The sequence below is a fragment of the Meleagris gallopavo genome, chromosome 15 (genome assembly GCF_000146605.3).
Source record: "Meleagris gallopavo isolate NT-WF06-2002-E0010 breed Aviagen turkey brand Nicholas breeding stock chromosome 15, Turkey_5.1, whole genome shotgun sequence".
Lineage (NCBI taxonomy): Eukaryota > Metazoa > Chordata > Aves > Galliformes > Phasianidae > Meleagris > Meleagris gallopavo.
In genome coordinates this window covers 15,054,885-15,077,529 of record NC_015025.2, presented here as the reverse complement: position 1 = coordinate 15,077,529, position 22,645 = coordinate 15,054,885, and the positions used below count along the sequence as shown (strand labels likewise).

General features: G+C 47.1%; 1 long non-coding RNA gene across 1 annotated transcript; it reads left to right on the top strand.

The window, feature by feature from the left end:
• The first annotated feature begins 6 nt into the window (after positions 1-6).
• LOC109370136 lies at positions 7-17,099 on the top strand. Its single transcript, XR_002119990.1, has 3 exons — positions 7-256; positions 1,000-1,001; positions 17,090-17,099. It is a non-coding gene; the product is annotated as an uncharacterized LOC109370136 (long non-coding RNA).
• The last annotated feature ends 5,546 nt before the right edge of the window (positions 17,100-22,645 follow it).

Genomic DNA, 22,645 nt, shown 5'->3' with positions numbered 1-22,645 from the left:
CCCCCGCAGCGAGCCCCTGCCTGCGCCATGTAGGCTGTCTGGAAACGGGGAAGATCCTCGTGGAGTGAGGAGGGCTTGCTTCATGTTTTCCTTTATTTTTAGAGGTTTGGTTGGTTTGGTTTTTTTTTTAAGCTGCAGATGTTTTTCTCGCCCTTTTTTAAATACCGTTTTTGGAAGATGAAATGCTTTTCACGTTACCTGCCTTACATCTTCAGGCCTGCGAACACCATCCTCTCCTCCAGCTGCCACACGGAAGGTACCGGCCCGGGGCGGGGGGCGGAGAGGGGAACGCGGCTGCAGCGCAGCGCTCTGCCCCAGCGATCGGCCGCTCCTGGCGGGGCGCGGGGCGGCGGCTGGCAGGGGTGGTTGTGGCAGGAGAAGGCTCAAAAGGCGGGGGGAAAGCGGTGTAGCAGAAAATTATTTTGATTCTGTAAATGCACGTATCAAGTGTGCGCTAATCGTGCGAACCAGCAAGCAGCAGGTCTGGCTTAAGGGAAGACTTTCTAGTTGTTGCCCTGCGTGGTTTTACAGGTTTATGTGGTTTGTGCCTGGAGTGCTTACTTCATCTGCATGCTCCTAAGAAAATGAGGAAGAAAAAAAGAGAAACCCAACACATCTTGCAGCTCCTGTATTTGCTTGTCTGTGCTCTTCCCCTCACTCAGGGAAGCCTGTTTCCAGGTCTCAGCAGAGCAGCCATGCAACTATTTGGGTTAAATGTAGTGCTCTCAACAGTGCTTGAACTTCATGTTTTGCACGTGGGAATGCAGAGCAGCAGGGCTGCATTTTGCTGAGACGTCAGTGAGAGCTCTCCCATAGAGTCCTTTTTCATACTGATTGATAATCCCACGTGATGATTGCATGAATGTTGGCTGTGTGTGAGCAATCAGTTTTGTGAATCATGTTCAGTTGTTCCCAACTTCCCTGTGCGGAGCTGCAGCACTTTCTCTCATGCTCCCCAGCTATAGTCAGTTGTGGTGGATAAATCTGTTGGTTGACAAGCTGTGTCCAATCATACATGTGCTACCAAAGCCACAGAATCGAGGAGAAATTAGGAGGCAAAGCTCTTTTAAGTTACACATGGATAAGGACCAGTACTGCCAGTGTTATTTTGAGGTCATTCAAGTAAGTTTATGTATAAATCTGAAGAAGTGAAGGAAGGACTGATAATTAAATGTGATACAATAAGCAGTGTGAGGAGGGGAATTCTGGCATAGAAAGTAGGGCCATCTGGTGATTCCTCAATAAGGGAAAGTAACCTTCCTGTCACTCAGCTTTCTGCATACTAATTTGGTTACTTCAAGGCTGTACTTGGAATGAAACACCAACCACATCCATGAACAAAATGACAATCGAGACACTGTAGGGATGTGTAGTCATGACTATTTTTGAGATGATTGGCTTCAATCTCTGTCCACAGCATGATGTAGCTATAAGGAGATATGGCAGGCAATACCTTGCCTTGGCTTCTGCTGCTTGGCTGAGAATGTTGTCAGGTTTAAGATATGGAGAAGAAGGGCTGAGCAGGAAGGACAGGGCGATAGACTCCAGGTTGGACTGCTCTCTCTCTCTTGGTTGCTATGTTTTACTTCAAACAGACAGTATGGACTTGAAGAAATAAATTGCTCTGAAATCTATTGGGATAATTTTATCTGCTTAGAATGACTCAGACTAATTCCAGAGTTAGTTACTCTGGAGTTCTTTCTTTGAAAACCTCTTCTCTGAACATTTCTTTTGTTTTCATTTTGACTTTGTCCAAAGGCACTTCATGAGATATTCTAAATAAGTAATTTTTGGATTGCTTTACTGGAATAAGTTATGCAATAGAGAAAGAGACATTGCTGTTTTAGGGGAGGTCATAGCAGAGTACTGAGAGGAAAAAATATTAAGGAATACTGTATTGTTGTGTTATCTGTTCTCATCCATTGCAAAAAAAAAAAAAGTTGTACAGAGCAACTTCTCATACCAGTTATCGGATATGTGTCATTAACTGTGGGTTGAACTGGGATCTGGAGGGTTTGAATGACTACAGGCTTAATTGCTGGCTGAAGTGAGGTGAGAACAGGCACAAGGAAGGTTCCTTCCTCAGTCCTCTGTGTGGCTGCAAGGGCCAATGGGGCAGACAAGAATCCTCTGCGTGGGGTCTGGCAGGAGCAGGAACCTGACATGTTGGACTGGTGGAGCTGCACTTGGAGCTGTAGCTTGATCTAGTGGGACACAGACATTCACAAATGGATGGAACTTCTGCGGGTGAAGCTGTGATGATTCAGTGATGGGATTCAGATCCTGCCAAGGAAGTCCTGCACTGGGCAGCTCTTTCAGGCCCTGCTCCACAAGCAGATGATGATGCAGGAGGGCTGAGCCTGTAGGACTGAGAAGGTCCTTCCCACTGTCAGCCCAGCAGCAGCATCTGTCTCCATATCACCCCACACACGTGGCTGTCCTGGCAGAGATCTTCCTCTGCACACACTTCTAATGCCATGGGAATGCTGCAGCACTGTTACCTTTCCTGTGAATGTGCTGGTACGGTAATGAATTAGGAGAGGGTTCACCTGGGGGGAGCTGGCACCTTTAACCTCTACGTTGGGTGGCAATGTGACTTGTTACTGCCATTGAGCTCTTGGTGCTTGATGTCATCCTGAAGTGCCAGTGCTTGTGACAGGGTTCAGAGCAGCATCTGCATCCTCAGATTTTGTCAGAGCATTGGCAAGCTGAGCCTCAATGGCAGCTGAGTGAAGCATTCAAACAGGCATTTAGTGTGGTGTTTGAATTCAGTCCTGTTCAAATGCACAGAAACATACACTTGTGTTCCATTGGGCCTAAAGGCGTGCCTGTAGCTTGGCTGAAGATGAGGAGTTCGACAGAATTTGAGCCAACAATGCAACTTTTTGGGCTTGGTTTGCTACTCCTGAGCTGTTTGAGGGTGGAGTATTGCTGTAGAAAAGCATTTCTCAATCTGTCACTTAGATTGCAAAGCAACTACTTGGGTTTACGTTGTTCTCGTGGTGATGTGTGAACTGAAAATTAGTCCAAATATTTCTTTGATACAGAATGTGCACTGTGGCTGTCTAACAGTTTCTATGTGCTGAAAAAGGGTTAAATGGTTCCTTGATGGAGTTGTATTTATGTTACTGATGGGTTTGCTTGGAGCTGTGGAGGAGCTGCAGCAATGATACACCTTGAGAATGTTACACAACAAAACACTTAGTATGTGTGAACACGAGATACGTGAGCAGTGTGAACACAAACAGACTGACCACAATAACTGCTTTTTTTTTTTTCAAAAACAAAATTCTTTTTGTTTCTGCAACATGTTCAACTCAAGGATATGGATGATTGTTTAAACCCTGAGCTAAGTAATGCTCAGGAAAAAGCCTTTGAATTACACAAACAATGTCCTTTCCTGCAGCCAAGGAAGCGAGCACAAAGAAGGGAAGTGAGAGCTCTGAGGTCACGGTTACAAAGTTTTGGTCATGCGTGTGTTTTTCTTCCAGACCTTACACAGAAACGTATTCCTGTGTTTCCAGGAGAAATGCTGGCTGCTCTACCAAGTATTATTTTGGATGCTTTAGCTGAAGTTGAGATGTAATTGTCCTTGAGTTGAGACTCCTCGCCCTTAAACCTGTTGATGTACCTAGGAGATCTGGGTTGTTAAGTGCAGGTGCAGTTTTTAGTGTCGCAGAGTGTGAATGATGCACTTTTGATACTTTAATGCTGAAATTCTGAATGCTACAATGAGAACTTAGCATTGCTGCTTTCAAACTAAGTTCAGAAAAAATACGTGCTGAAGATTTGATACTATTTCATTAACTCTAATGAGGATGAGACAAAGGTTGGAGTTGAGTCGGTGCTGTGTGTGGGCTCAGGTGGTAAACTCAGCATCTGTCTGCATCAGCACCTCTCACTGGAGAGCTGACCAGCAGTGTGGCATTACGCTGCATCTCTGTGCGTTCTTTGTGCAAGTAATGTAGATTGATTCAACTGAGGAGTTCAGTAAGAGGTTACAGAGGAGGTACCTTGGGATCAGCAGTAAGCTGAGCATGAGTCCGTAATTGTTAATGTGGAACTTTGGTGCTGGCCGGTTTTCTTGAGGAGAGAAACCAATGTCTCACTGCACTGTGGATAGACTTCTATTTGCTTGGAAAGTTGAGGGGGGGAAAAGAGACTTTCTGCACTAACTGTACCCCAAACTGAGATAGCACAGGACCGGTGCAGCTCGCTTTGTGTGGTGCAGTTGAGCAGTAGCTGCCACTGGTAATGAAGGGTTTTGAAATCCTGCCATGCTTCATCTGAGTTGCTGTAGACGCAGATGTGAAGGGAGAAATGGTAAAATCTAACTTGTTAGAGAACAAGAAGTGGTGTGGGGTGCAGAAAAGTCATGGATCGCAGCTGCAGAACTGGAAAACAAAGAGTTTGCTGTACAATTACAAGGCATCATCTGGGTGTGAGTCTCATTAGTTACCATCTCTATTGTCTTTATGACGTTATCCTCCTGGCTGCAGTTACTGCCCTGCTGGCTGCTATCTGGCCCTTCTATTGAATTAGTGCTGGCTTTTTGTTGGGAGATGGTACTGTTAATGATTTACTTATTCTGAGCTATACTCAGTAGGATCACTGGCACAAGTGTGGGTTTTCCACATTGCCTGGGGATCTGAGTATTGGACCAAGGCTGGAAGAAAACATGGGTAGATAGCATGATGATGTTCTGGAAGGATTGTTGTTGTTTTCCCTGTTTTCTTCTGGGGAGAATCTTCAGTCCTCCGTTGCATCTTTGTGTTAACACATCAATCTGATTAATTAAGTATTCCCAGGATGGGGACTTCACTTTGTTGCAGCTCAGAGCAGCTCCAGGCCCCACGGTGGGAGGTGGTCAGAGGAGGGCTGTGTGGGAGCTGCCATGCTGGGCTGGAGCACGCAGTGCCCTCCTGCTCGCTGTCCATCTTGGAATCCTTCACAGGCTCTGCGTATCTTGTCAGCACTGCTGACCAGCAGAGCTGCTCTGACATTGCTGTAGCAGATCCCACCTGACAGAGCTCTGGGCCTGGGCCTGCCGTGACCCTGGGCAGGGCCCCCACAAAGCGCTCTGTGCGGAGCAGCCGCTGCGCTGTCTGTGGCCATAGTGCTTGAGGGCTGAACGTGCAGTTGAATAAATAGATTTAAATGAATAGATGGGGTAATATGACACGTCTGAATGTTCCTTTCACGGCCTCTGGACAATGGCTGGCTCCCAGGCAGTGCTCTGCGTGAGCCGCAGCTGTGTGGTGGCACAGGGCAGCGCCTGGCAGGGCCGCGCAGTGAGGGTGGGCACAGCCCCACTCCCTGGAGGGACAGCAGGCCTTTGTCCCCGTTGCCTTCCCCACAAGGGAGGGCAGAGCCTGCTGGGCTCAACTGGGGTCAAACCGGGGAGCACCAGGACCTGGTGTGCTGTACCCCGAGCTGGGTGCTGCTCCTGCTCGTCTGCCAGCCTGGCTCTGTGCAGCTCTGTGTGTGGCAGTGAGCTCTCCTCCCTCTGCAGCTGAGGTCCCTTCTGTGGGGAGGTTAAACATGAAGCACCTCCACGTTTCTTCAAAAGCTACAGAAGTGTGCACAGAGGGCAGCAGCGCACAGACTGGTTATGATCTCTGCCACCCGGTAAAACGGCAACTTGTTGGTCTCCTGCAGAGCAGCCTCTGTTTCCCTGACCCCAAATCTGCATCTCAGCTTTGGCTCTGTCACCTGCGTGTGCAGCTGGGGCTGTGCAGAAAGCACAGCTGCTGCCAGGAGCTGCTGGCCCTGCTGTGAGGCGGTGCTGCTCGGGCTGCCTGGGGCTGTGGTGAGTCCCAGACATCCTTCTGCACCTCAACCCTGGACTCAGGTGTGTGTGGGCTCTGCTCACCATTCAGGTTTGTGCAGTACATGAAAATATGCTTTGCAGGTGTGTGTCCTGTGGTCTCTGTTCGGTGTCACTATTTGACAAAGTAGAGCTACAGCAGGCTGCACAGCACAAGCTGTGGTACAAGAAGTCTGGAGCAACTTGCCTCTTTTGCTGGGATGACTTTAAGGATGTCGATCTGCTGCTTTAGGAGCTTAAGAGAACTGAGCTTAGCTGGAGATTAAATACTGTTTTAGTGGAAGAAAAATACGCTAAGTGATGAAACCAGCGTTTAAATGGACTATTTACTGAATATCCTAATGCCTGCAAGTTTCAGTCATTGAGAGGCCAAAATGTGGCTTTCCTGTTAAGTTAAAAGTTAAGTTTTAATTCCCAGATGGCTTTTCTCAGCAAGGCTATGAAACAGCACAGCAGTGTCTGTGGTCAGATCCCAGAGGCAACTGTAACTTTTTTTTCATAGAAGCTTTGCCTTTTTGGAGGTGACCCTGAAGGCTGTAACATTTTTTTTCACTTACGTTTGAGCTGATGTTAAAGCTTGAGCTCGAGGGAGAGCATTTTAGGGGATCTTCAACACCGTAGCTCTACCAAAGGCACCTTAAAACTGAGCTGTTTGCCTTGGGGGCACCTCTGGGCTTGGATTTTGGCATTTAGAGTATTTTTGATTAATGCATATGAGAAATTAAAGGTTATTTCCTCGCGTGCTCCAGACTGCAGCTTCCTCTGCGGTGACCGCAGAAAGGAATTCCAGCGGTGCCCTTCATTAAGTGTGGGGTTTGATTACGGTGCTGGGATGCGCGGACTTCGTGGGGGAGGCAGTAAACGCAAGGCGAAGGACCGCTCGTGTGGCAGCTGTTGGAAGTGCTTTAAGTGATCGCAGGCGTTAAACCGTCAGTTGAAGGGAAGCGCCTGAGGGTGGCAGTCTGAGCAGCGCCAGCAGCTCCCGGCTCCGTGCCGGCGCTGTGCAGAGCCGGCGCCGGGCGCCTCGTGGCAGCTTCACATTCACAGCCTCGGCGGCAGGCACCGGTTCTCCCTTAGTTCATTTCTGGGGATGTTACCATGGGCCTTATGCTTTAGCATCAGTGGATCGGTTTTGCCAGCACTGTGCATTACCACAGGTGTTCGTTTTTCTGGTGAGTCGGTCGGGCAGCAGCAGGTGGGAGCTCCATAGCTGCCCTGAAGAACACATAAATTACACTCGAATCAGTGCTAATATTGCAGATTGGTATGTGCTCTATAGGCACAGTGATGGTGCGTGTGTATGCAAATACTGCTGGTGTAACTAGTAGTCTCTAATTAGAGAGGCCGTTAGTTTAATGGTGATGGAATCACAGAATGGGCACAGGTTAGAAGGGACATCAAGGATCGTGAAGCTCCAAACCCCTGCCAAAGGCAGGGCCACCAACCTTCATGTTTAATACTAGCCCAGGCTGCCCAGGAGGATGGAGGAGAATACAAAGTTGAGACTGAGCTTTCTACAGTAATTGCATTCCTTGATTTAGCTGTTCTTCAACTTTTTGGATTGAATGTTGTATCGGCCTCTGCTGTTTGGTGAAGAGCATCAGTCTCCCCCTAATCTCCCTGCATCCTTCCATGTGCAGGAATCCTGCCTGGTTTGTTATTTCCATAAAGGTAAATGGAGTTTTGCGCAGCCATAAAGATATGGATTGTTTCTAGTGAGGGGGGGAAGGGAGAATACTTTATCCAAAATGTTGGGCATGGCATGAAAATGAAGTACAGTATATGAAAACTATTTCTTCTTCCAGCGAGCTTAAGGCTTTGTTTCTTCTGCATCAAATTCTATTTACTTGCTTGTCTTCACTCCTGTGGAGTTGAAACACAGTCCAGCCCTTCTGGATGTGTCAGCAGCAGCTCCTGCTGAGTGCCAGACATGGAAAAGAGCTTCAGTGGGAGAGGAGGAAAGCAGCAGGCCCCTGTCTGGATTCTTCTGTACAAGAAATAACAAACTCTGCCCATGCGGGAGGTGATGGGGAGCTCTGATAGCAGAGTGCTGCTCACAGGCTGGCATGGTGCCCCAGTCTGGGGCTGCCAGGTTCAGTTATTGGTATTCAGGCGTATCGGTGGTAAACACGGCTCTGTTCTCTGCACTGGGGATGAATGGTGCACCCGCATTCTTGTGGTGGTAACTCAGGAGCTGCAAATATCTTTCCTTGGCTGTGGTGGTTGCATTTGCTTTGTGTTTTCTCTTCTTTTGTCCATTTCAAGGCCTCTTAGGAAAACAAAAACATTTTCATTATTAATATATATATATATATTAACAATAATACACAATACACAACTGAAGTAGACTAATGATGTGGTGACAATAGCAGGAATCGTTCCAACAGGAATGGATTTTTGTGCATCTTTGAGGTCCCCTGATCTGTTTGAACCAGCCATGATACCTGTATATATAGAATATATATATATATTCTTACAGGTTTTTATTTTGTTCTTTATCACCTTTGGGAATTTATAAAAGATGATGATTATTTCAGCTCTCGCAGAAACAGGGCTTTATAGTTGCAATTATATTCTCTCAGTGTGTTTTTGTTGCCATAGAAAGCAGTCAGATACATTTGTCTGAATGGTGATGCTCTCAGAGCACTTTCAGTGTGGAAAAGTGCACAAGGCACTGACAGATGTTAGGGTGCCATTAGGAACTCAGCTTGAAGTCTCTAATGCACGGAATTTTGTCTTTTAAGGAGCAGAGAGTCAAAGATGAGAGAGAGAATGCATTTGGGATGATTTCTTTGTACTTCATTATCTGAGCCCATACTCGAGCTTTTGATGTCCCCTGGGGGTGGTGTAGCACTGGTGCCTGGCACTGGGCTGTGGGACAGCACTGCAGCAATGGGGGGTGGGCAGCGGAGCCCCCCTGCTTTGCACTGTGCTGGGTTTGTGTCCAGGCACTTTGGGAAGTCAATAACTGCTGCTGCCCCTCAGCATCCTCCTGCACACTGAAGAGGGGCTCATGAGAGTTGAGACAGACCTCATTTCTAAGTGATTCCCATTCCTCCTTCCAGGATACGTGATGCTGTGGGCCCAGGAGACTGTAACAACAACAAAACAGACATCGGGGAAAACTAAACATTGTCTTCTGTTATCTCACCCCTGGGAGGAGCCCAGGTGCAGCTGCGTGAGGCTGCGATGCTGCACTGGCTGATTGGTTGGGGTGGTGCTATGGGAGGCAGTTTGCCAGCTGTGCAGTGCTGGCACCAGGGTTAGAATCCTTCTGCAGCCACCAACAGCCCCAGTGTGCTGACACTGTGTGCCTCACCTGCCCACAGCAGGTCCTTCTGGCCCTCCCTGAGGGTCCCACCAGGATTCCCGTGGATCCGTGTCACATCTTCTGCATGTGCAACTCTGCTGACTGCCTGTGGATGATCATTGCTCCTTTGCTGGGGAAGATCCTCTGCTGAGCTGATGTCAGCACAGTTGCAGCCTGCTGACAGCAGCTCCCATTCAGAGCACGTGTTGAGCTTTGGTTTGGGAGCTCATTGCAGGCACTGAACACCAACATGAACCAGGATGGAAGTCTAAGCCGCAGCTGATGCATTCTTCAGTTAAAGCTGAAATTTTTAAATCAAGTCAGACATTTCTAAACTGCAACATAAAGGTGCTTTGTATGCATAAATGAGATTTGTTAATGTAAACACTTGAGTATTGAGGCCATGGAATAGCTCGTACACTACTGTAAGCTTACAGCCATAGTTGGTACAACTACCCTGAAGTGGTACTATTTTATTTGAAAAAATATAAAGCAGTAAATTCTAGGCTTCGATGAGGCCTGAGCTGGAGACCATCTTATTGCTACAGAAGTGTGTCATAGGCACTAATTTCCCAAACTAAAGTGTGACCTTATTTGTGTTCTCCCAAAGCTATTGGGTGGAGTTTGGATTGAGTTTGATTTTAAATTCTCATTGGCTTGATACTGAGCTGCTATTGAAAGGAATTAATCTCCATATCCTACTCAGGCCCAGAAGAGATGTCTGGATGAGCACAGTTGAGGAGGTTTTTCCCATTTTGCCTTTGGGTCCCTTTGGAAGAGCTGAGGACAGTCCCTCACACTCACACTGAGGCCCTGGGGGCTCTTTGCCTGGATGTGGTTGGGTGTCAGTGAGGTGCTGCTGGGGCTGTAGGTCTCAGGTGAAGTACACCTGGAGCAGGCTGTGTAAAGTTTTGCATGTTAGCAACCTGCTCTCTGTAAGGGAAGACTGGGAGCTGGGAAATTCCCTGACTGCAGTATTTGTCAGTGCAAATGGTCTCCTGCCCGACATCCACTCCCAGGCTGTCTGTAGGCTTTTTGAGTTTAATTAAGATGAGATTGAAAGGATGGATCTAGGATTAGTGCTGCCAGGGGAGGTGGTTATTAGAGTTGCACGCTGTTTACTTAAGCTGCTTACTAAGGGTGTTTCACAGGCCTTCTCCTGAAGCTTTGTTTCCAGGCTGGGAGGATCCGTCCTCTCATTATTTTTCTTTTTGCTTACTTGTTTATTTTTGTAAATAAAGTGATATTCTTTGGGCTCTGGGATGGCAGGCAGCTCTCCTGTGAGTCTGAGCACTGACTTACTACGAGGTCCTTGGTTTCGTATAGCAGCACAGGAACTTATTGGGGTGATGTTATAAATTGCTGCAGAGCATCTGCAGGGAAGTGCTCGGACCAGAAGCATAATGAGGACTGGCTGATATTGGCTTCAGGCAAAACAGCCTTCATGCATTTGGTATCAAAAGCACAGAAACACATAGCAGTTGTCATGGATAAGTTCTGCACTGTCTGGGAAAGCTGCCCCTTCCCTCAGAGCCCTCCTGGACGGGTGATGTCAGGAGGCTGCAGCAGCAGACATAAGGCCCACAGGGCCGTGGCCTGCGATACATCTGATGGGGCTGTCAAGTTCCAGGCAGCAGCATCTGAACTGCAGGGCTGAGCTGCGCTGCGTCCCTGCTGAGCTCTGTGGCCCTTCTGCACTGATGGGGTCATCCTGAGTGCCTGCGGGCAGCTGAACTGCTTCCTCCTTCAGTCACAGATAGTGCTGCTCAGGTTGGCTGCTTGTTTATATCAAAGATACTTGTAGTTGCAGATATTCCTCCCTATCATCAGAGGGTTTTAGAAGTGATTTTTCTTCTCCCTGTTTGTGTTGGTGGGTCACTCCCCTTCCTGCTCTGGTTCTAATCAGAAATCCCAGCACAACCACTGCTTTCCTGGCTGCCCAGTGCTAAGGCTTCCTGCAGTTCTGCATGTCAAACCAGCTTCAGCAACACAAAGGAGCTCATTTAAGAGTGCATTTCTAGGGCTCCAGAATTGTTTCCATTATGTCACTAAACATGGGTTCAGCTGTAGCTTGCTGGTGTTCCTTTATCTATATTTAGTTAGTCCTTAAATTGGCACTAAGGTACCCTTCTGTTATTCTGCTCTGAACAGACCTGACTGAGGCTGTGCAGCCAGGAGCAGAAGCAGCTGGCCGGGAAGCATTGCCCCTGAGCAGACCCATTTCCTCCTGCTGTGCCTTGAGATGCAACTCAGTGCTTTTGGGGCTGGCAGGATGACTGCCTGTAAGGAGCAAGCAGGGATCTTGCCTCTGTTCTCAACTCAGCAGCTTGACCTCGTGCACCATTGCAGGACCTGCCCTGCAGTGCTCCCCACTGTGACCCTGGTGAGACCTGGAGGTGCGAAGCTGCTGCTGGGGCTGGATGGTGAATGCCCAGTGACAGCCTGCAGCTTGGTTTTTCTGCTGGGAATTTTATGAATCACTGTTGGTGAGGTGCAAGAGGAGCCATGGGCCCAAGTGTATTGACTCAGTGGAAACATCCATGGAAACAGGAATCTGAGGTTTAAACTTTCTCTTTTTCTGAGGGCAACTTTGCTGCAGCAAAGTCATTTAAAAAAAAAAAGTCTAAAAATTACTTAAATGTTTTGACATCATAGTGAAGATGTGCTGGTGCAGTTACAATACACAACACCGTTCTTGTGAAAGGCTACTGACTATTTGATAGCAGTCTAAAAAACCGTATTTGATACTATGAATGATTTCCTAATGCAGATGATAAAAGAAAAGCAGGCCATCGTAGGCTGATCTTGCTATATTTGGGAAATAAGTGCCTTATCAGCTTTGTAAAGCCATATGGTGGATTTATTCAGAATCAGCAATTCCTTTCAAATGCAAGTTTGAGGCACTCAGTAATGTTTTCCAGCACAGTTCAGTACTCTTTATTTTGTTCTTTTGCAGCAGAAGGCTTGGTTGTGCTCAGCTGGCTGTGGCTGTAGGCCACCTATTGTCTCAGCAGTAGAATTGATCGCTGATCTTAGTGAGCTCTTACAAATTCCGGTGCGCTTCCAGTCATCAGTTCTTGTCCTTATGCAGAGCCATTTCCAGCTTTTTCTTTTCATGTGTTTTTGCAGAATAATGTAGCTTTTTAAGCTCAGTTTCTTCTGGAAATGAAGCTTGTAAGACCACACTCTGAGTGTTTACATGCGTGGCCATCAAACCTGCTCTCTTCTTTCTTCTGCTCCTACTCTGGATTTGATTGGGAGCTGGAGGTGTGAGAGACACCAACTCCATGTGATGTGTGCAGAGGGAGAAGGCCATCGTGGTGCCTGGGGGGATGCGAAGGTCTGGCTTCCAGGGAGGGAGCTCCGTGCCCGATGCCAGGGCCCTGCGTGCTGGTGGAGCCCTGCCCCTGCCAAGCAGGGTCTGTGTGTAAGGAGAATGACAGAATGGCCAGGGTTGGAAGGGACCTCAAAGATCATGAACCTCCAACCCCCACGCCACATGCAGGGCCACCAATAATACCAATCCAGGCTGCCCAGGGCCGCATCCAGTCTGGCCTTGAACACCCCCAGGGATGGGGCATCCACAACCTCTCTGGGCAGCTGTTCCAGCACCTCGCCACTCTCTCTGTAAAGAACTTCCCTCTGATGTCCTCAGCGTGGAGCTGAGGTGACCTGAGTCTGTGTAGAAAGCTGTGGGTGTGCAGGAGAGGGGTGCAAACACACATGGCTGTACCCAGTGTGGTGCAGTGCTGTGTGGGGATGGATGGATGTGAGATGGGACTCCTGGGTCTCCATCAAATGTTCTTCGGTGTAGGTATGTGCAGCTGCGTGTGATTTTTGGTGTGTGTAGCTCTGTTTCTTATGGGCTGCATTCCTATAAGCACTGAACAGTCATGGTTGTGTCTGTGGAATGCCTGCGGCCTCGCTGGCTGTGCAGGAAGCAGCAGATGCTCCATGGCTCGCAGGACTCAGTCCTTACCAGTTTATCACTGAGGATCTCTCCCCACGTATCTGAGCTCAGTGCAATCCAACCTGGTTCTTCTACCACACTGTCTGATCTCTGCCACAAATATCTTCCCCTTGTGCCTATTCCAGCTGCTCTGCCCACCTGCATAATGAAGACATTTAGCACTAAATGGCATCAAAAAGGCTTTTAAAACATTACCTAATTAATCTGCACAACATCTTTGTGAAGGCATTATGCATTAAAAAGCCAGAGAATAGGAAACTAACTGCAAATGGGGATGAGGTCAGGACCTGGTGCCTCTGCTGTGGATGTGTTTTGTATCTAAATGCAGTGTTCTATCACTATATTTGTTTTTCTTACTCCATTTGTTGTCTTAGTCTGGAACGAAATACTTACAGAATATTCACAGGAATGGTTAGCAAAATGGTGGGGGACGGGCTCCCCATCCCGTGTGGTTTTGGGCAGCATTCTCCACACCACACATGGTTTCTTGCTGGACTGGAGCAACTGCTGTGTGTCCACAGCATCACTGCTGAGCTCGGTCTGCTGCCTGCACACAGACAGCTGCTCCCCTGCTGCTTTCCAAGGGCAGCTCAGCCACTGATGAAATTTCACTTATGTGACTGAGATGGCTGAGGAAAGTACTTCTGATGGAATGTCACAGCCACGTCTTTTTGATGCATTATTCGAGGGCAGGAGTGCCATCACACTCTTGACACTTTATTCTCATAAATGTGAGTGTTGGGAAAATTAAGCACAGTAATGTCTGCTAGCAGACCTTGGTAGAGAGGCTATGTGGATAGATATAAAATAGGCTTTAGGTCTTTGTCTGATCGGGTGTGTGGGGAGTTGGATAGGAGGGCTGCAGGAGATGAAGCAAGGCATGTGTTTGTGACAGGCACGTGGGAGACCAGCACCATAGGAGCTAACACCTGTGCTTTGTCCAGGAGAAGCTGTGTGTGTCATCTCTTATCTTGGGGCATCTTTCTGCAGCAGTTCTGGTGTGTACTGCTACGGGCCAGGCTGAACGAGTTTCTAGTCTGTGTGAACTCAGCATAACCACCTGAAATACACCAATGCCTTTCTTCTTTAGCTAATGTGGTTATTGTTTTAGGTGAGTGGTCACGGCATGGAGTAACAGGCACAGAATTTCAAACGTGTAGAGTAAGATGCTCAGTGTTTTGTTGCCTTGGTACTGTGCTGAGTGCCCACAGAACGTGCAAATGAATCGGTCACTCCCCATGAAAGAGTGTTTCTTCCTTTAAATATCCAGAAATCATTAAGAAACATGACAAGAATAGAATCAATTTTGTTTGTTAAATTGGATTAAAGTAACTGCATTCCCATATGGATCGGGCAATTAGATTTAATGCCACTTTGCATATTGTTTCAGTTTCATCTTGGTGGAGATAGCTGTCTGTTTTAGGAAGTAATTTTTCTGAGGGACAATAAAATCGTAATGATCACATCAGTACGTTTCAATGCAGACTCTTTTGCACGTAATACCACACTGACCCCATTGCTCACACTGTTCCCATGCGCAGTGCAGGAGGTGCCTTTCTGAGAGGCAGATCTGTGTGAGAGCACACACACGTAGTGGTGCTCGTGTGTAACACGTGTGGCGGAGCAGGCTGTTGGTTCACGGTTTGGTCAGGGCTATTAGATTCCTTCCCTGAGGCATTTTATAATCTGTTTAACATAACGCAGTCATTTGTCTTGTTTGCTGACTGCTTAACAGATGGATTTGTGGTTTTTGTAATTACTATACAAACGGTAATAAGACGTGATATCTTTTATTAATTAACAGGTTTTCAGGTTTGTTTTTCCACATGACGAGGTAGATTAGATGTAAATACCACAGGCATACAAATATTAGTTTTACAGTGTCAGCGTTTTGGGAAACAGCGCAAACTTCTAAGGGTCCTCATGGTGCCCTTCTTGTTGTTCCCAAGATATTCTTTCTCACTTCTATCTAGAAGCACGATCACTGTGTTTTGTTAAAATGTGGTCTCTGTGAATGGAGAGCACAGACCTGGTGATGTCCTAAAGCATTCTCTGTGTATTCTGTCTCTGTGATTTCATTGCGTTTATATCCTTAACATTCGCATCCCGTCTTCCCTCCTGGAGGTTTCCAAAAGTAGAAATCGGGTGTAAAGAAGAGCCATGGGCTGTTGGATTTGCTGACTTTGTCACTGCTGTTCCCTCTTTGTGGCTCTGAGTCATAGAGAAGGAGCACTGCCATCTAAATTCAGCAGCACATTCATGTAAGCAATGTTGAACAGGAAAAGCATAACATTTCTTGGCCTTCCATTAATACGCAGACACTTCAAATATGAACATAATTTAAGCTGAGAGATTATTATCTGAAGGGCTTAGTTCTATAGGAGATAATGATGAGATGCACGTGTAGGTATGATGTGAGCATCACATGGCTTCTACCCTGCGGATGGGCAGCACTGGATGGGTGGAGCTGCTTTCCTTTCGAGTGCATTCCATTCCTGCTCCCTTTACTCAGCTGTGTTGTGGCAGGAAGTTCACGTGCTAAATGCTACGGCTGTCATCTCCTGTGACAACCCTGCCTTTCTTGTAGAACAACGTGGCTTTACAGTGCCAAAGAAGTGGATGAGTCAGGGTATGTTATGATGACTTGTTGATTTTTCTCATACCAAAATAGTTTTGTGCTTAAAATACATTCCACATGGAATGAAGCACGAGTGGGGCTGGGGTTGCTTTCCAGCACTCAGATGGACCTCGAACTTGCCTTTGATGCCTGCAGACTTGTGTCTTTCTGTCAAGTCAGCTGTGAGGAAAGAGCTGGCTGTGAGCGGGAGGGAGCGCAGTGTGCGTTTGTTGCTCTGTGGAGGGTCACTAAAAGTGTGCAGGCTGCTGTGAATTTCAGAACAGTCAGCGAGGAGACCTGCCTGCAGATGGCTGATCCGGGCTTCCTGAATCGTCTGGCTTTCAGTATTGCAGCCAGCATTTGTTTTATTTTGCCTTACCCGATGTTGAGCTTTCCACCGGGATGGTTGGGCAGCCATCCTTCGATGACTGCAGAACAAACTAATCCTGATGCAGGTCAGAACTGCTGCTCTGCCAGACGTGCAATATTGTTTTCTTTGGGGAATTAATCCTGTCTGGCTGATTAGCCCGTGTGCTTTCAGTTTTATAAGGATGGCTAAGCTGTATCCAAGTGTTCTACTCAGTTCTGCTGCTAGATGACATTTGAAGACGAGCAGGATGATTCCTATGTAATAATCCTAGTGCAAAGGTTTGCAGTGTTGTAAAACTGGCTGTGCTTGCGTTATGAGATGTAGGTAGCCCTGCTTAAATTTATGCTGTGATTTCATTACTCTTTGGTGTAGTCCACATTCAAATGAAATGAAGGCAGTGGAGTAATTGCAGTTTAGGATATATGATTCAAAATGACAAAGATGTGTTGGTGCCTTCTATTAGCATAAGTCAAATAAAATCCTCCTTTGGAGCCATGCAAAATCTTGTGTATTTAGTTCTGATTTAATAGAAATAAATCTTAAATAGTCATGCTGACAATGTTTCATCCTGGGTTGTGAGGGGAAGTCTCTGAGTGCTCTGTAGAAATGCATTGCCTGACAAACTCAGCTTTTCTCTGGGTCAGACTAACCCCGTTTTCTCCTTTGTGCTGCTTCTGGTCGGGCAGCTGATGGATAACCGGGTTACAGACTGTTGGTTGTTTGGTAACTTTCCAGTTTTCTTCACTGCTGAAGTGTGTGACTGTCAGCTTTGTGGAATTGTTTTTCAGCCTTGGCTCCACGACCAGACTGTTTAAAGTAGGATGGTGGTGAATGATGAGGAAGGATGCTATTGGAGGGCTGTTCACACTGGAATGGACACCAACAGCATCCGGTCCATAAAGTTTCTGTGAGAGATCAGCCTGTTCACTTTGCATCCCCCGAGCAGCGGATGAAGGGCACACCAAGCTGAAGCATGCTCCCATTGGGAGGATAAGGACATTATCTTCAGTATAGTTTTACAGTATTTCTTTTGCTCAAATGCACATGCAAATTCATGTGTTCTTCTATACAGTGACCAAATCTAAATTTTTTTGTATTTATATTGGTGCTTAATACATTGGAATTAACAGTATGACTTTTCTTCACCAACTGGAAATAAATCAATAGGGAAATGTGATAAATAAAATGTCGCCCTTATTTTTCCACCCTGTGCTCACTAGATTTAGTTATTAGGCCTTAGACTTCCTGTAATGGCTACCTTGTGAACAGTGTTCCAGTGTTGTCGTGCATCCTTTCTACCGATCTCAGACCTGGGTACCCAACCAACACAAATCAATTTCTGTCACTCTGCTGTCGTTTTTGGTGGGTTGTATGGAAAGTTGAGACAGACAAAAAGCCAACGACAGCAAATTGCCCCAACCACAACAGGAGGCCTCAGCTGTAGCACTGCTCTCAAGCAGAAGCGTATTCCTTCGCATGAATTGCTCTCAGTGAGTTCTGGTACACTGATGCTATAACAAGTGGCCTTAATCTTCAGACGTGGGAAATCCTATTTACTGAGTAATTATTTAAGCTAATTATATATCTGATGTGAGGAACATGTGACAAAGAGTTCTCACTATATCCTTTAAAAACATTGAAGCCTTGGATCCTCAAAAATAGTCTCATTCTGTTCTGGGAGTGTTGTATGTGTTCTGAAGTAATGTAGTTTAGAAATAATGCAGAGAAAAATGTGTTTGTGGTGAGATAATCTGTAGAGCAATAGAAGCTGCAGTTTGTAACAAGTCTTCCCTGTAAGTGCTTTGTTAGCACTGCGGTTTCACAGTTAGGGTATCTGTTGTGTTATCAGGAGTGACTGGATAAAAAGAAACACATTTGGGTTTTAAAAAGCTGCATTTGAAATCAAACTCCTTTGCAGAAAACGGAGGAACAGTATTTGATCCCATGGATACAAAACGTCCTGGGGGCAGCGCAGTTCCCATCGTACACTGACTGCCTAGGAGCATTTCTGCTGTGTGTCACTGGCACAGGCAAGGTCAGCATCGGCCCGCTGCCTGCCTGCAGGATGTGGCTGGAGCCAGAACGCTGCCAAGGGAAGCAGTTTGCTACAGGGAGCTAAACGACAGCGGGCCGAGCGGCTGTGAAGATGGGCCGTGTCCGCCTGGATGGACAAATAGCAGTGCAGGGCTCTCGGAGGTGGGATCTGCCCTGTTTGCACAACCAGGGCTGGTAGGGATGGATGGGCACGCACAGCCAAGCAGGCTGATTGCTGGCAACCTGTGCCAGGCTGTGTGAGCCACAAAGCTGCCATGCTGCTCACTGCACTGCCTGCTGGTCTGTGCCCTTCTCAGCAGAACAGCAGCTGTTGCAGGTGCAGAAATACAGGTCAGATTGCTATGCAGTAATCAGTAGGCGATCCAGGTCTGTTCTTTGGGACACACAAATGGCATCTCTTCTTCTGATTTAAAGGTATGCAATTGTTATTTCCACCTGCTTAGTTAGCTTTTCAATTCATAATATATAGATGTGCATGTATATAAGTAGTATGTATACATATGGAGTGAGACAGACTTTTACAAGTAACTCTACCTGTGCTTTTGGTGCATCACTGACAAACATAAGGTGGTTCCGTGTCCATAAGAGATGAGGTAGATAACCAACTGCGTAACAATCAGCAGAAGACCAGTTCCTCAGGGAAATCCTGATGCTAGCTGAGAATGACCCAAGGAAATGGAAAACAAACCATGAAAAGAGCTAAGCAGAGAACCCTAAGGCAGTACACATGAGTATATGCCGGATCAGCTCGTGTGCTAGAATAAAAGACAGTTCTCAAAGGAAGTGTGATTGTCCCTCAACTAAGAAAGATAAAAATAATGGAAGAAATTAATGGCGTATCCAAAATATACACAGCCACACATGTGCTTACAGATGCAGTTCTGGCAATACAGAAGAAAATAGAGAACGGTTTTGTACTGAAAAAAGGAGTTGCACTAGCTCAGTTATAGCTGCTGTTGTATGTACAAAAGGAGAAAGACTTCGTTCCTTGAGGAAGGTGGCAATTGTAATAATGGGCATTGCTGCAGTGGTGGTGGTATCTTCTGGATCAGCTCTGCTGTATTTAAGGTATCTGTTATCACAAAGTGTCATTCAGGATGGAGAGTATAGTTGTGCACTGCGTGACATCAGAGGGAGAGAATCTTTCAAACGAGTTGTGGCCTCCAAAAGTGAAAAGAAATGGAGTGTTTAAGGTGTTTCCATAATGTGCATTTAACTGGAGTAGTGGATACAGAGCAGCCTTTAAGGAAGTGTTTATACTACCAGAGTGCATCTCATTGGCCAACTGGGCAGATGAGTGAAGTTTTGGCTAGGTTAAAATACAGATAGGAGAAGTGCTGACAGTGGGCACTGAATGAGGCTGCTTGGAAAAAGGATAAAAGTAGCAAAATGGGCCAAGGAGGCTCTTCTCAGACCTGACAAAAATACTCATCAGGAAAAGAGTAAAAAGAAAGAAAGGCCTGCTAAAATGTCACAGAAACTGCCCAGTCTAATTCAAGGCAGAAGAGAAAACATCAAGAGCAGGTAATCTCTGAGCCAGGGCCAGATGTGACAGTGCTCGTTCCTGTTGCACCACTAACCAGGGAGCAGCAGCATGCAGCGAGGGTGGAAGCAAATCAGATCAGTTTATCACATTCCCTTTGGGAAGCAGAAGTCTCTGCTTTTTTGCATTCAACGAATTTTTTCTTTCCCTTTCTGCCCTGAGGCCCTGACCCTGAGTCCCTCATGGAGGGAGGCATGCTACTTGTCCTTCACGCTCAGCCTGACTTCCCAGATTTCATTGTCTTGGTTTAAGTCATGCTGAAATAAGGTTCACAGTTGTCTTTTTTTGGTGCACTGTGTGAGAAACGTGGGGATGCAGTTTAGGAGCACCACATGGGGGAAGCTTTGCTATGCCCGTAACAGCAGTGGGACTCGCATGCTGTCCTGTGCCCATAGGGCTGCAGATGGAGAGGGAAACGCCCTCACGAGGTGCTCACCTGGAGCAATTCACCTGCAGTGTGCGTCCTTCCTTGGGCTGGGTTCGATGGGTGTTTGGTGGGCAGTGCAGGTGGTACCTTTCCTAGGTGTTCTCCAAAATCCATGGGCTCCATGGGCTGTGATTGCCTTGTGGCATGAGCCAAAGTAATGGAGAGAGACCTTTGAGGTTCAAAAGGAATGCTACCTAATAATATATTACAGTTAAAAAAAAAAAGAAAAAGAAAAAAGATGCCTTTCTAACACATACCAGTAATTAGGAAAACAGAATAATACTCATGGAAGTGAAGTAAAAACAGATTTGATGAAGGAAGTTTTTTCATGAGAGCTTCATGCTGAGAATAAAATCAGGTTTGATTCAGTTATTAATAATACGCTGCATAGGTCCTACAGAAACCTATGCACAGAGCCTGTTCTAATGGTAGCAAAATCAGTGGAGTGGAAAGTGTCCTGGCTCTTCAAGAGGTGTCAAAGTACAGAACGTGGAGGCACCTGGGAGCTTGGGAAACAGTGACAGCTCCAAGCTGACCTTTGGCGAATTTAATCTGCAAATGGGTTCCTGCTTATGACAGCTAATGCTTTTAGGTATTGTGGAGGCTCGTTCCTGGATTTTAAAAAGCTGAGAATAAATGGATTTCATGATGCAGCTCCTATGCACGTTGCATAACAAACAGGTGGCTTGCAGATGTATTACAGTGTATTGAGAAACTTTGCAGGACTTATGAATTTGTAATTACACATAACGAGGAGAATTTTTCTAGTTAATAAAGGAGAAACATGGCACGTGTTGAAGTGGAAATACATTGAAAGCAGAACCTGCTGGAAAGGAAGGAGGTTGCTGGTTTGTTCTTATGTTTCAAAAATAATATCTATAACAATTTCTGGAGCTTGTGGTTGAGCTGGGTGCTGCCTTTTGACCAAGAGTTGCCATCTGAGGCTTGAAGGGAGGAAGTTAACATTTGGTTATTAAAAAAAAATCTATCTTCATCTTTCTTCTCTGGAGTTGAAATTGCTTGAGTCAGATTGTATCCTTCAAAGAGTTCAAGTGCCTACCTGCAGGCAAGCACACATTGTAGGTAGAGATAATCAGATATCTGCGTGTCTATATATATGCATTTAATCTTTCTTTTCCTTCTCTTTTTTACTGTGGGACCATTAGCTCCTCTTTGCAGACAGGAAATGGATGTGGATAAGAACACAAGTGCAGAGGTGTGGTTTGTCCTGCCCGGGGTCAGCAATAGCTCCTGGTCCTATAAGTGCCGGTGTTCTCCAAGGTGCAGTTTTACGATGCCTTCTATCAGCCTCCACGTGACAGCATGTCAGAACTGGTCCTGGGGGGGCAGACAGCTGAGGAGCTGGGAGTTCACAAGGTTGGGGTATCTGGTCCTGTAGGAGCACTTGTCTGTGGGACCTGTGAGCTTCTTCAGCTGCGTGCTGTGGCACGGCCCTGCCCTGCCTGCAAGGTGCACGATGGAGTCCTTCAGCTTCCTCACCAGAGGAAGCTGTCTCCCGTGCTCCCCAGGAGACAGGGCCCTCCCAGCAGAATGCTGCTGGCTATAAAACGCTGCACTTTGCCAATGAGATTCTAATTATACTACAATTAGGAGAAGAAATCAAACTGCAGTGCAGCAATGTATTTTACAGTGTCACCCAGCATTTACGTCCATTCCCTCCACATTCCAAGTTTCCCCTCCATCCCAGTAACAGTTATGCTCTGATGATGTGCTGTGCTCTGTGGTGGGACTGAGGGGCTGCAGGAGGTGGGCACCCAGGTAGGACACAGGCTGTGTTCATGTGCCCGTGTTCCTTTGGCATTGATTGGGTGAAGGAAAGCTGTGGGTCAGTCGTGGCTCTGGTGTGAGACGTGGAGGTGTGCCTGCCTCCTCGTGCTGGCTCCCAGGGCACGCATCGCTGCCCTTCTGGGAATATCTTGTATATCAACACCATGTATGAGTCCTACCTCTGAGTTCAGATGCAGCAAGTAACAGAGGTGGAGTCAGGAAATCACCCTCGTGTATTTCTGTGTCTGACGGCTGCTTAGTCACTGCCAAGGCTTATTCCCTCAAAACACACCCAAAGAGTAATTGTTTGGTTTTGGAGTGCACCAGGTGCCACGTCCAGAACAAAGCCTGTCCTTTTGGAAGTGTTCCCTGAGATGCAGGACGCTCAGTTTCCTGGTGGTTCCTGCGTTTGTGCTGTTCACCTGGTGGTGTCATCTCTCCCCCGGCGTGCGTTGACCCTCGCAGCCGTAACTGCCCCGCAGCGCGACGGCTCTCCACAGCTGAGGCACCCTGGAGCAGCCCCGGGCGCTCACCGTATCGCTGCTGGCTGCGCGCTCAGCCCCGTGGCTCGGGACGCCTCTTTACGCGCTGCGGCTCCTCTTCTGCCGGAAAAGGGGCCTGCGGTCAGATCGCCAACGCGCTGCGGTTCGGGATGCGCGGGGCCGCGTTCCCAGTCCCGGTTCTTCTCCAGGCGAGAGCTCCGCCGCGGTAGGGGCATCCCGGGGCCGCCGCGCCCGC